At 44.7% G+C, this 14,461-nt stretch overlaps 1 long non-coding RNA gene across 1 annotated transcript in view; it reads right to left on the bottom strand.

The window, feature by feature from the left end:
- The window catches only part of LOC147729826 (uncharacterized), a 169,297-nt gene that overhangs the window by 82,609 nt on the left and 72,227 nt on the right, over positions 1-14,461 (bottom strand). Inside the window, exons 3-4 of the long non-coding RNA XR_015308557.1 lie at positions 7,737-7,807; positions 1,551-1,621 (exon numbers count right to left, since the gene is read on the bottom strand). This is a non-coding gene — a long non-coding RNA (uncharacterized LOC147729826). The remainder of the gene's footprint in view (positions 1-1,550; positions 1,622-7,736; positions 7,808-14,461) is intronic.

Here is a 14,461-nt window from a genome sequence, read left to right as displayed (position 1 = left end):
CAACTGAGCTGGGTTTAATCCATCATCATTCTTAAGCTCACTCTGCCACCCCAGTTCAGACATGGCCATATGCAAATCAGTCTGACCCTGTGCCTCATGGGAACAGTCCAAGCCATGTCTTCCCTGGACCCGAAAAAAGCATCCTGGGACCGGTTTCTGGTTAATCAGCCATCTTCAGCCAGGCTAGTCTGAATCCAATGGCAAAGTGAGCAAGGAACCCACGTTTGGGCATATTGGATTCAAGCTAGCCTGGCTGATGACGGCTGATTAGCCAGAAACTGGTCCCAGGATGCTTGTTTCCGGTCCAGGGAAGACATGGCTCGGCAGTTCGGGCTGGACTGTTCCCATAAGGCACAGGATCAGACTGATTTGCATATGCCCATGTCTGAACTGGGGTGACGGAGTGAGCTAAAGAATGATGATGGATTAAACCCAGATCAGTTGACTGGGGGTAAGTGCTTGCAATGTTCAACACTCCGTCCCTCATCCCCTTTGGTTTTGCTTTGTTTTTTTTATATTTCTTTTTATTGAAACAAACATCAGCATATAATAAACATTACAGTGGGTAAATCACAGCAGCAGAGCTGGCAACTCAGAATGGCACGATAAATACAATGCAAGAAAGATGTCAGAACTTCACAAAGAAGGGGAATCGTCAGTTTCAACATCAAAGGGCGGCGTACAAATTTCACCCCTGTAACTATTCCAAGGTCCCCAAATCTGTGACCACTTAGACGGCGCCCCCTAGCAATATAGGTAGTTTTTTCCCTGAACATACACCAATCTAAATTTTCTTCCCACCCCTCAAGAACGGGGGTCTGTTCAGCTCCCCACAACTGAGCTATATTACGTTTGGCAATCAAATAGCCTAGAGTCACCCATTGCGTCTGAGAGCTATTTTAGTCGGTGGGCTCCCATATGTTAAGTAGGCATCTCCTCGCCTCCGGGGTAAGGAAGACTCCGAGCCCCGCCCCAATCGTGTTATGAATACTACGCCAATATGCACTGACAAACTCACACTCCCAAATGATATGTAAAAAGGTATCAACTAGTCCACAATTCCGCTTACAAAGCCCCAATGTCATGATTCCGTGTGAAGCCTTTATGTATGTTAGGCTTCACTTATTTATTGGCATCACTTGCCTTATAAAAACCCACCCCTTTCCCGTGCACCAGCACTCCTTATGTGAAGTAATGTGGGGACATGTGTTTGGTACTTATGTAAATGGTAATGGTAGCATTATGAAACATGAAGCCTCTGATTGCCGTTTTTGTGAAGCCTCTGTTTATCATTAAATGCAATTGTCTCATGCCATTGTGCCTTTTTCCCTTTGAGAATAACATGCAGGCTTGTTCCAGGATGTTAACATCTGTATGTGTTCCTTCGCGTGCGCCCTGCCTGAATCTGGCCGAGCGCACGCATACGTAAGGTGCGGCTGGGTGCGGTCGAGTATTTAAACCGCACCCAGCCTTCTGGAAGGCGCTTTGCCTTCTGCCAGCGCGAGAGAAAGGACGTGTGGACTCCTGGTGCAAGGAAATCGGCTGATTACCTGATTTACGACCTTGAGGCCTTCCGTCTTCACCGGAGCTAAAGCCTGGCATCTTCTTTCACCGAGAGAACCTGCAAAGACAAAAGATAAGTTTTATCATTTTCTAAGTTAAGGCGCCCTTCGCAAGAAAGGATACCGGAACAATTTTTGGAACTCCTCTTTCAAGAGACGATCTACAGAACTTCAGAGAATAACAAATATAGAAACTTAATGTAGGTATTTAGTTATTTAGGGTTTGCTTAAATGGAATCAAAGGTCAGAAGGTGATTTGGAAAGGCGGTATTTCCAAATGTTGTATCTATGAGTTTCTTGTGTTTTGCGCTTGTTTCTTCTTGCGATAAAAACCTAATATTTTAGATCTGGATGAAACCAAAGAATATAAAGACAAAGAACGCAATCTAAGTAAGTCAAAAGAGATAGGCCTTAGTTCTTAAGATAAAAAGGGGGTTTTCTAAATAAAAGAAAGAGAACAAATGTTTTAATACTTTTATTTGTTTATTACAGAAAAATATGGTTTGAATTCACAACAAGACAAGACAACAGAATCCCTCCAGACAAAACTGACCAACAAGACAAGAAAGACATACTGGACGGAAGACTGACAACAGCTGTTCGCAGGTAGGCGAGAGGTAGAACCTCTAGCGAGAAAGTTAGAGGTCATTGATAAAGTGCTTATAAAAAGATTAGAACAAGGAGAGTAATTTAGTTGTTCATGTTGTTTCGCAGGTCGACAGCAAGAACAACTACGTCAAGTACCGGCCCTCCTCCCCTTTGTCTAGCTCATATCTTGTAGTGTTTGATACTTTTAGGTAGGTTGGTCCCTTGCGTCCCTGCGAATTCACAACGCGTCTCATATCAAGACAAGGTAAGGGACGACGTTATTTGACCTTGACAGAAGACAAAGCCCAAGTAGATTAATTCGCCTGGACGCAATGGACCAAGTTACTCTTCAAGATATAGCTGCTTTGCTATCTGAGTTAAAACAGGAAAATGTAGAGTTACGTAGGGACATGGCTTCTCTCCAAAACACAGTTAATCAACAAAAGCCAATTTTAAAGCCAGCCACCTTTTCGGGGGGAGCTTCTTCATCTTCTGAAGCTCAAACACAAATCCAGGTAGTCACACCAGTTCCTACGCCTTTAGCTCAACCTGAGAGGTTTTATGGAGACCCTAATAAATTCTCCATCTTTCTTAATAAGTGTCATTTACATTTTTTGGCCAAAGTCACAGCTTTTCCAGACGATTCCTCCAAGGTGGCTTTTATGTTGTCTTACTTAGGAGGAGATGCTGCTTTATGGTCTGTCCCTCTGGTAGAAAGAAACGATCCGGTTTTGTATAATTTTAGAGCCTTTGAAAGGTCATTAAAAAAGATTTTTGCAAAACATGTCTTTGTTCAATCCGCGGATAGTGAGCTCCTGAATCTAAAACAGGGTTCATCTGATTTACTACATTATATATCAGTATTTAACCGTTTGGTTCTAGAAGCTGATTGGCCAGATCAAAAAGGGTATCTTTATTCTATAGAGGCCTGAAGGACGAGCTCAAGGACATGGTAACTCAAATCTTAGAACCTCCCGAGGAGATTAGTGAGTTCATAGATCTAGTTGTAAAATTGAATCATAGAATTTCAGAAAGGAAAGGAGAAAGAGGTAAATTGGATCATAAAGTACTGTGTTAGAGAGATAGAGTTTTTACTCCTCGAGAAAGTACCCAAAAATCGGACTCTGTAGAACCCATGCAAATAGGCTCCATTCGTGGGCCTTTAACTAAGGAAGAGAAAGAAAAGAGACGAAAGTTAAATCAGTGTCTTTATTGTGGCAAAACAGGACATTTCGTAAAAGAGTGTCCTTCGAAACCAAATAAGGGAAAACCTAAGTCCGTAAGTTTAGCTCTAACATCAGAGGAAACGGAAAACTAGAGCACTCGGTAAAAGGGGAGGTCAGTTTATCGAGTGTGTATTCCAGTGTGGCCTCAACAGTCCCACCCAAGGGGTGTCGACACTTTTGTGTAATTGTCGAATTGAAAAGTCTGGCCAATTCTGGGAGTTCTGGGAAGGTAGAAGTAATCATAGATTCAGGAGCTACTGGGAATTTCATTGACACTCAGTTTTTAAAACACCTTGGATTTAGCTCCCTTCTTAAAACTCACCCAGAAACAGTCAGAGCAGTTGACGGCAAAGAATTGACTTCAGGACTTATTAAAAGACAAACTGAGATCTTAATTATGGACAGTTCCCCTATTCACAGAGAAAGAATAGTTTTTGATGTTATCGATGCCCCACAATTTAAACTGATCTTGGGACTTCCCTGGCTTGTTTTACATAACCCGATTATTGATTGGCAGGCAAGAACAGTGACTTTTAGATCTCAACATTGTTTGAGTCAATGTTTTCTGTTAATCAGGACTGGAGACACAATTCAAGGTTTTGAATTACCCATAGAATCTTCAAGTATTCTACTCCTAGAAGGAGTGCCTACGGTATACTCAGACTTACAAGATGTATTTGATAAAAAAAAGGCTAATACCCTTCCCCCCCATAGGGATTTTGATTGCAGGATTGACCTTGTGCCAGGGGCTACATTGCCATGTAGCAGAATCTATGCTCTGACAGAGAAGGAAAATGAACACTTACGGGGATATCTGGATGAGTACCTTGCTAACAGTTTCATCAGGCACTCTAAGTCTCCTGTATCATCTTCACTTTTTTTCATTCCAAAACGTGGGGGGGAATTAAGAGCGTGCATAGATTATAGAGCCCTAAACAATGTCACAATAAAGAACAGATACCCTTTGCCTCTCATTCCAACTCTTTTAGATCAGGTAAAGAATGCAACCATTTATACAAAATTGGATTTGCGCAGAGCTTACCATCTTGTTAGAGTCCGGAAAGGTGATGAATGGAAAACAGCTTTTCGTACCAAATTTGGCCTTTATGAATACCAAGTCATGCCTTTCGGACTCTGTAACGTTCCTGCAGCTTTTCAATTTTTTATAAATGAAGTATTGCATGAGTTTATTGACATTTGTTGTGTGGTCTATATTGACGATATTTTAATTTACTCTCAATCGGAAGACGAACATGTACAACAAGTGCGCGCCATTCTTCAAAAACTGCTTTCCAACTCATTATATGTGAAATTGGAAAAAAGTCTATTTCATGTGTCCAAGGTAGATTTTTTGGGATACATTATTAGTCCCTCTGGTATTGAAATGGACCCTAAGAAAGTTGAAGCTGTAACTTCTTGGCCTCAACCCTCATCTGTGAAACAAATACAAAGTTTTCTAGGGTTCGCAAATTTCTATCGTCGATTCATTCAAAATTTCTCACAAACTATAACTCCCATTACCAAATTTCTGCGAAAAGGAGCAAAATTTGACTGGACTGAATCAGCTGATAAGGCTTTTCACGACTTAAAGGAAAAGTTTACGTCAGATCCCATTTTGAGTCACCCCGATTCTAATATTCCATTCATTGTGGAGAGGTGTGGCTCACTGGTTAGAGGCGGCAGACCCGGAGGCTGAGAACGGCCCGGGACCAGGGTTCGATTCCCGACGCGGCAGGGTCGAGGACCAGGGTCAGCGGACTGATAATTCTCGCCTCGGTGCCCACTTTGGGCAGTGATCACACTCGGTAACTCTGGGCATTAAGCTTGCCTCATCTCTACAACGGCCCCCCACAGACGCCGGGGATGCCTGGCTTCACCTTGGAGATACCCAGCATGGGACCATCTCACAGGGAAAGCCAGGACGGGTTCCCCAGCGGTCATTCGCGCCAGGATACTCCGGTAGTAATTGAGCGCGCTATAAAACACCTTACATTTACATTTACATTTACATTTACATTGTCGAGGCAGATGCTTCTCAGTTCGCTTTAGGCGGGATCCTGTCTCAACGAAACTTAGAAACTGGTCAAATGCATCCCATTGCCTATTATTCTAGGAAATTGTCCCCTGCTGAAATAAATTACGCAATAGCTGATAAGGAATTATTAGCTATAAAAGCAGTTTTCGAGGAGTGGCGACACTACTTGTTAGGGGCTCGTCACCCTATCACTATCTATACTGACCATAGGAACCTGCAAGCCTTGCAAAAAGTGAAAGCTTTATCAGCTAGACAGTTAAGATGGTCTCTGTTCTTCAATGATTACAATTTTGTGATAACATATCGCCCTGGGAAAGAAAAGCTGACGCTTTGTCTCGTTTGGGAGAAAATAGTGTGAATCAAGAAACTGTTGTTCTTCCTGTTCTACCCACTACTTGTTTTCAAGCTTGCTTATCAATCAAGAGTGTTTCGGATGAAATACAGAAGGAGTTCAAAACAAAGAGTCTAGAAGAATGGAGAAATGAGTATCCATATCTTCAAGAAAAAGATAAGTTTCTTTATGTACATGATCTAATACTGGTTCCTACTAAAGTCCTTCAGGAATCAATTATCCACATTTTTCATGACTCACCTCTCTCAGCTCATCCAGGAATTGCCAAAACATACGAACTAATCAAAAGACTATTTTGGTGGCCAACTATGTTCAAGGATGTACAACTTTATGTAACCACATGTAGTGTTTGTATCCAAAATAAGCCCTCTCATCAGTCCCCTAGTGGTTTACTAACACCTCTACCTATACCTCCTCAACCATGGCATTCCATTTCTTTAGACTTCATTGTGGAACTTCCTTTGACACAAGGAGGCTTTACTACTATTCTAACTGTAGTAGATCAATTTTCACGTATGGCACATTTCATTCCTCTGAAAAGACTTCCTACAACTATGGAATTAGCCAAAACATTGATTACACATGTCATTCGTTTACATGGAATTCCATCTGTAGTAATTTCTGACAGGGGATCTCAATTCATATTTCATGTTTGGGAGAATTTAAGTTCTCTTCTTCAAATGGAAATTCGTTTGTCGTCCAGCTATCACCCCCAAACTGATGGTTTAACTGAACGCACAAACCAAACCATAGAACAGTACTTACGTTTCATGTTAACCACCATGTCTGGAGATTGGTCTGATCTCTTAAGCACTCTGGAATTTGCATACAATAACGCTGAACATACTTCCACCAATATGTCTCCTTTTTTCTGTAATTATGGCTTCCATCCTAAAAGTTTTCCAGAAGACATTAAGGTTTATAATACAGTTCCAGCAATTCATGATTATATTTCTGGGTTGTCTTCTATTCATAAGGAAGCTCGATATAATTTGGCCAAAGCAAAAGAATCTCAAAAAAGGGCAGCTGATAAACACAGAAGTGAACAACCCCAGTACAGTCCTGGAGATAAGGTTTGGTTAAGTACTAGAAATCTGACCATAAAGGGAACCAAGAAATTCAATCCCAAGTTTATAGGACCTTTTCCCATTGTTAAAATCATTAATCCGGTTTGTGTAAAACTACTCCTTCCTAAGAAATATCGGATTCATCCAGTGTTTCATGGGTCCTTGATCAAACATTTTGACCCCCAAACTAGGTTGATTCGACCTCCCTCTTCTGTCTTAATTGATGGTCATTCAGAATTTGAAGTCAAGAAAATTCTAGATTCCAAACGAATTTGTGGCAAATTATTCTATTTGGTTGATTGGAAGGAAAAATCATGGGAACCAATCGCTCATCTGCAAAATGCTCCAAGAGTTCTAAGGAAATTCCATATGCAGAATCCCTCAAAACCTAGGCCTATAGCAACAGTCTTAGGGGGAATCTTGAGGAGGGAGTACTGTCATGATTCCGTGTGAAGCCTTTATGTATGTTAGGCTTCACTTATTTCTTGGCATCACTTGCCTTATAAAAACCCGCCCCTTTCCCATGCACCAGCACTCCTTATGTGAAGTAATGTGGGGATATGTGTTTGGTACTTATGTAAATGGTAATGGTAGCTTTAGGAAACATGAAGCCTCTGATTGCCGTTTTTGTGAAGCCTCTGTTTATCATTTAATGCAATTGTCTCATACCATTGTGCCTTTTTCCCTTTGAGAATAACATGCAGGCTTGTTCCAGGATGTTAGCATCTGTATGTGTTCCTTCGCGTGTGCCCTGCCTGAATCTGGCTGAGCGCACGCATACGTAAGGTGCGGCTGGGTGCGGTCGAGTATTTAAACCGCACCCATCCTTCTGGAAGGCGCTTTGACTTCTGCCAGCGCGAGAGAAAGGACCTGTGGACTCCCGGTGCAAGGAAATCAGCTGATTACCTGATTTACGACCTTGAGGCCTTCCTTCTTCACCGGAGCTAAAGCCTGGCATCTTCTTTCACCGAGAGAACCTGCAAAGACAAAAGATAAGTTTTATCATTTCTAAGTTAAGGCGCCCTTCGCAAGAAAGGATACGGAACAATTTTTGGAACCCCTCTTTCAAGAGACGATCTACAGAACTTCAGAGAATAACAAATATAGAAACTTGATTTAAGTATTTAGTTGTTATTTAGGGTTTGTTTAAATGGAATCAAAGGTCAGAAGGTGATTTGGAAAGGCGAGTTTTCCAAATGTTGTATCTATGAGTTTCTTGTGTTTTGCGCTTGTTTTTTTCTTGCCATAAAAACCTAATATTTTAGATCTGGATGAAACCAAAGAATATAAAGACAAAGAACGCAATCTAAGTAAGTCAAAAGAGATAGGCCTTAGTTCTTAAGATAAAAAGGGTGTTTTCTAAATAAAAGAAATAGAACAAATGTTTTAATACTTTTATTTGTTTATTACAGAAAAATATGGTTTGAATTCACAACAAGACAAGACAACAGAATCCCTTCAGACAAAACTGACCAACAAGACAAGAAAGACATACTGGACGGAAGACTGACAACAGCTGTTCGCAGGTAGGCGAGAGGTAGAACTTCTAGCAAGAAAGTTAGAGGTCATTGATAAAGTGCTTATAAAAAGATTAGAACAAGGAGAGTAATTTAGTTGTTCATGTTGTTTCGCAGGTCGACAGCAAGAACAACTATGTCCAGTACCGGCCCTTCTCCCCTTTGTCTAGCTCATATCTTGTAGTGTTTTATACTTCCTCCAGGAAGGGGTTAGTCTTTAGGGAGGTTGGTCCCTTGCGTCCCTGCGAATTCACAACGCGTCTCATATCAAGACAAGGTAAGGGACGACGTTATTTGACCTTGACACCCAATTCCAAAAGACCTGTATGTACCAGCCTAGGACCCGTTAAATAAATTCAGTGTAACATTTTTAGCTGAACCAGTCGGAAGTGAGCCAAGATCGCAACTTCCCGGAGAGAGGACACCCCTACCTGCCAGACTTCGTCATCTAATTTGACTCCGTCTTGTAGCCATTTGTCTCTAAGTTCCCCCAGAGAGTCAGCCCTCTGAATAATATATTTTTTATATATAAGAGAGATTGTCTAGTCGGGCAAATGTCCATCCAATACTCTATCTTCCAAAGAGGAGGGCTCCGCGCAACCTGGCAATAGCGAGAGAAGAGAGTGTCGAACCTGTCCATACCGAAAGTATTCAGAGAGTGTGAGTTTATATTCCTCCTGCATTTTCACAAATTATGTAATCTCCCCTTTCCCCAAAATATCTTTAACCAAGGAGATACCAATGAGTTCCCACCTATCAAAACCTTTCGTTTTCCATAGCTTACCAAGTCTCTCAGAGTCCCAAAGCGGGGTGGCCATGATCAATCTATTATTGCAGCCCAGTGCGTTTGTGGCCCCATGCCACACGTGTACGGAATGTTTAGTAGGCCCTGTCAACTTAACCCTATTAGGTCGAGAATATAGGGCTCTATTATAATGATTACCGGGAAGAAGCCACTTGTCCATTGCATAGCCCGGATCATCGATCCGGCCATACGTACAATGATTAATTGCAGCCAAATGGGCCGCCCAGTAATACTGTGTAACATCCAGAAGGGCAATGCCTCCATCATACCAGTAAAGGGTCAGCTTATGCAGTGCGATACGAGGCCTCCCCTCCCAAAGCAAAGTCCTCTGTAGACTCTCAATTTCATGAAAATAGCTCGAAGGCACCATATCTAAAGAATTTTGTAAAGCATATATAAAACGAGGGAGGGCCATCATCCTAAACAATGCAGCCCTGCCCAATAATGAGAGAGGGAACCTCCTCCAATTGAATATGTCACTCCCGAGTCAATAAAGAGGCGAAGAAGATTGCGGGAAAATCTAACCGACAGATCAAAAGACACAATAATCCCCATATATTTGAATCCCTCTACACTCAACTGTACAGGACAATTCTTCGGGGGTACAGGTGGATCACCCTTTAAAACAAATAAGACAGATTTACTCAAATTGATAGATAGACCAGAATTTCGCCCAAAAGAGGCAAGGACATCACAAACCACAATGCGAGACTTACGGGGGAGGCCAGATACAACAAAATGTAATCAGCATATAAAGATATGCGGTCCTCCCAGTCAGGGGACCACCGCAGCCCCTTGATTGAAGGCTCCCAGCAAATCGAAGTGGCCAGAGGCTCTATAGCCAGCACAAAAAGAAGGGGAGACAGCAGGCAACCTTGCCGGGTACCTCGCCCCAGCAAAAAGGAGGACAAAACTTTATTATTCATTACAACTTGTGCCAAGGGCTTCGAGTATAACAAGCGCACCCATCCAATGAAGTTAGGGCCAAGCTCAAATTTGGCCAACACCGCCCACAAATATGGCCATCCGATCGTATGAAAAGCCATTGTGGCGTCTAGTGATGCAATTATAGCCAGTTCTTGCAGCGTATAAGCCCTAGCCAAAACTCCATGAAGTCTAAGCAAATTCAAAGCCGTATTTCTGTGTGGCATAAAGCCTGACTGGTCAGGATGAACCAACTCCGTAATGACCTTGATAAGCCTATTTGCCAATAATTTGGCCAAAATCTTTGGTTCGGCATTAAGTAGAGAAATAGGCCTATAAGAGGCACAGTAGGTCCTGACCTTACCCTCCTTGTGTATAACCACTATCGATGCAACCCTCTGGTCTCTCGGAAGAGTCCCCCTCTCTCTAGACTCCAAGAACATACTCTTCAAAAAAGGCGCCAAACGATCCGGCCTAAGCTTGTAGAGTTCCATACGGAGACCATTAGGGCCCACCGCCTTACCAGAGTTTAAAGAACGGATAGCCAAGGCAATCTCGTCTGCCGTGAGTTCACTTTCCATAAAGGTTTTATCCTCAACAGAGAGATGAGGAAGCTGTATATCACAGAGTAAAAGATGGGAGTCCGTTTCAGGGCAAGACAAGACCAACTCATAAACAGTTTTAAAATGCCTGGCAAACTCATCAACTATAGTTTGAGGGTCAGCAAGACTTTCACCCTCTTCCGTAATGAGTTCAGTGACGAATCGGCTAGCCCATTCCTTCTTATCCAACCAGGCGATAAGTTTTCCTGCCTTGCCTCCCGAATCATATAATTTTCCCTGTTTTTCCCTGCCAAGAGTTTTTGCCCTATCCATAACTAGAGCTTTATAATTGTGTTGTTTAAGGCTTAAATGATGAAGCTTACACTGCATCACTTCTAGTTCCAACTCTCTTTCCAAGCCTCCAATTTCTGACTCTAATTCCACCACCTCTTTCTGCTTCTCTCTCCAAGCGCCCGCTATCAGTGACAACACCTGACCCTTAATTACCGTTTTAAAAGCCTCTCATAAGAATACCGAAGAGGAGACCGATCCCTCATTAACAACAAAATATTATTCCAGTTTAACAAGAAGGTCCTTTCGAACTTTGGGACTGCGCAAATACCATAGGTTTATGGGGCCACTCGCCCTGCAGAGCTGCGATGTACAACTACATGAATCCATTGCGGAGAATGGTCCGAAATCTCTCTAGTCAAGTGGCTAACCTCCATCACATATGAAGCTTGTACTGCCAGGACAAGGCAATAGTTCAGGCGTGAGAGACTATTATGCGCCCCAGAATGAAATGGGTATTGCTTCTGATTTGGATGCCGCAGTCTCCGGCAATCAACAAGACCCATCGCCTCTACAAATTTGGGTTGCCATCTTGTCGCCTGCCCCAGCTCTCGAGGGGGGTGTCTGTCCAGTACTCCCGACATGACTGCATTAAAGTCGCCTCCCAAAAATAAAAAACCTTCAAGGAGTGACAGAAGGGCCGACCCTAAGTCCCCAAAAGTCGTACTCTGAAGCCCGGGGGGAACATAAATGGAAAGAAAGGTGAAGTGGTGTCCCTCCCACAGACCTGATAGAGCTACATACTTACCCCTCCCATCTTCCAAAGTGGAGGAAACAGACAGCGGAAATGTATTTCGGATCAACACTCCCACCCCTCTCGAACCAGAGGTGAAGCCTGAATGCGCGACCAATTTATATCCCATTCTATGTAATGCTTTACATGAGCTGCCAATCAGGCGAGTTTCCTGAAGTAGCACCACGTCTGGTGCCTGTCTCTTAAGATATTGCAGAACAACACCACGTTTAATCTTATCCCCCAGCCCGTTAACGTTCCAACTCAGGACTTTTATTTCACTACCTCCCATCGCTTACCCAGCCCCGCTTTCCTCCCCCCATATGCTGATTATTTGACCAATACTTAATGCTGATGAAACCTACAACACTAACAACATGAACCATTAACCACACTCCCAAAATCCTCCCTCCCCGCTGCCCTGCCGATAGGGCCCAAAACTGCCCCTTAAAACCTGCCTGTCGCCCCGAACACTTCAAAGAAAGAAAGAAAAAACAACGGAGGAGGACCCCGCTCCACCCACCTACCCCTGACCCCCCAAGGCCACACAGCCACCCCCCGAGTCCCAAATCAAACAAACACTCAACGTCACAGTGGGCCACACGGCAATCCGGTTGCGCTCAAACCCAGTCCCAGCATTCTATGACAATTCTGCAAAATAAGCTGGAGGCATCTCACTCCTGTTCCTGTACAGCTCCCTCCTCCGTCCGTGTCAGTGACTCGGCTCCGTCACTAGGAAGAGTGTCCAACCTGTCAGATACAGTCTCAGGATTGTCAAAAAACCAAGCCCTTCCGCGTGCCTCCACTCTTAAGCACGCAGGGAACATCATGGTGTATTTCAGGCCTCAATCACGCAGTTTCTTTTTGACTGCCAGAAAGTTCCGACGCTCTTTCTGTACTGACTGTGTGAAGTCCGGGAAAAAGGAGAGGGTGGCATTATCAACACGAACCGGGCCTCTAACTCTTGCTGACTGCAGGATAAGGTCTCTGTAGCGGAAATTCAATATTCTGGCGATCAGCGGGCGGGGCTGGGCCCCGGGTCTCGGCCTCCCGCCTGGCACTCTGTGAGCACGCTCCACAGTGAATAGCTTGCTGAGGCCCTTAGGCTGCAGATGCTTAAGGATGAGATCCTCCACATATAGGTCAGGGGCTGGTCTCTCTGATTTTTCCGGATCACCCAGGATACGTATATTATTTCTTCGGACCCTGCTTTCATACTCCGCCTGCTCGTGGGAAGACTTAAGCACCTGGATGTTCTGCTGGAGCTGGGCAACATCGTCAACCAAACTGGACTTCTTAATATCTAAGGACTTAACCTTTTCATTCACCTTAGTTAGGTCTGCCCGTATAGATACAGTGTCCAACTTAGTATCCATATTCTCTATTTGTTGCCCCAGGGAAGTCTTCACACCATCAATAGCGCCCATGATGTCTTGCAGAGTGACCTCTCCCTCCTTGTCCAAGGGCGCTGCGGAAACCACAGTCAAAGACGGCGAGTCTCTAGGTTGGGTATAGAGATCCAGTTTATTGGTCTGCACAAGCTTTGGGGCTCTCTGTGATCTAGAGGAGTCTTTCTACCCATCTTGCTTGGACGCCATGTTACACGTTGCGTAGGGCCCAGTCCTGGTTACCCCACTATGGCTCCACACCCCGTATTTCTGCGCCCCAAGGACCAAGCGCATAGACTAGTCTGATGATACATCAGGGCGGGTATCCAGGGGGACACAGTCACTCCGACTTCAATTTAGTACCCAGCGGCAATCGTTCAGGGCAATGCACCCCCTTACAGTACCTTTGGGCGCCCTCCACTTGTCGTCGCTGAGAGAGCCGATCATCCAGTCCACTCCCCCCAGGCCCACCATGCCAAAACAGGGATCCACAGCGCTACTTAATCACGCCCCAATGAAGTGGAGGCAGGCTGTCGCCGAGCACCAACCGGAGCAATCTACACTCCTGCTCCGATTACACCCATCCGCAGCACCAGTGCTCTGAAAGTTAGTCCGAGGGAGGGAGGGCCTCAACAGCACCACTGCCCATATCTCCCGCTGATGTTCCGGTGCCAATCTCCCCCTCCAGTAGTCTCCCCAAGTGAAGCCGGTCCAGAAGCCTCCAGACCACAGCTGTTACTCCGTCCAGGAGGGGGGTGGGAGGGACATCTACCAGCCGCCTTCGCTCAGCTCTCCGCCGCCACCACCAGTCAATTAGTCCTTTCTCGGGGACCCGGTCTTCCACTTCCGGTTCGGGTCCCCGCTGTTGTGACATTCTAGGGCGGCTAGCAGCACTACTCAAGTCCCCGGTCTCAGTCGCGGCCAGGCCCCGAAACACAAACGGGCACAACTCCCGATCGGAGCCACACTGACTCACGGAAGTTAGCCCCAGATGTCCCCGGCAACCTCCGATGTCATGTTATGGGCTCGGGAGGCAGGATTTCCAGCAGTATGATGGGGCCGGCGAGTGGACTCGGCAGAGCCGAGAGACTACGCGGCCATTTTACACGGGCAAGTAGCTCCTCCCCTTGGTTTTGCTTTGTTCGCACTAAATTGGCAGGGTATGCCCAGACGTGGGTCTCTTGCTCACTTTGCCACTGGATTCAAGCTAGCCTGGCTGATGACGGCTGATGAGCCAGAAATCGGTCCCAGGATGCTTGTTTCCGGTCTAGGGAAGACATGGCTTGGCAGTTTGGGCTGGACTGTTCCCAAAAGGCACAGGGTTAGACTGATTTGCATATGGCCATGTCTGAACTGGGGTGGCGGAGTGAG

This window comes from Lissotriton vulgaris, chromosome 2_1 (genome assembly GCF_964263255.1).
Source record: "Lissotriton vulgaris chromosome 2_1, aLisVul1.2, whole genome shotgun sequence".
NCBI lineage: Eukaryota > Metazoa > Chordata > Amphibia > Caudata > Salamandridae > Lissotriton > Lissotriton vulgaris.
Note: the sequence above shows the minus strand (reverse complement) of the source record. Positions and strands in the feature narration are given on the sequence as shown.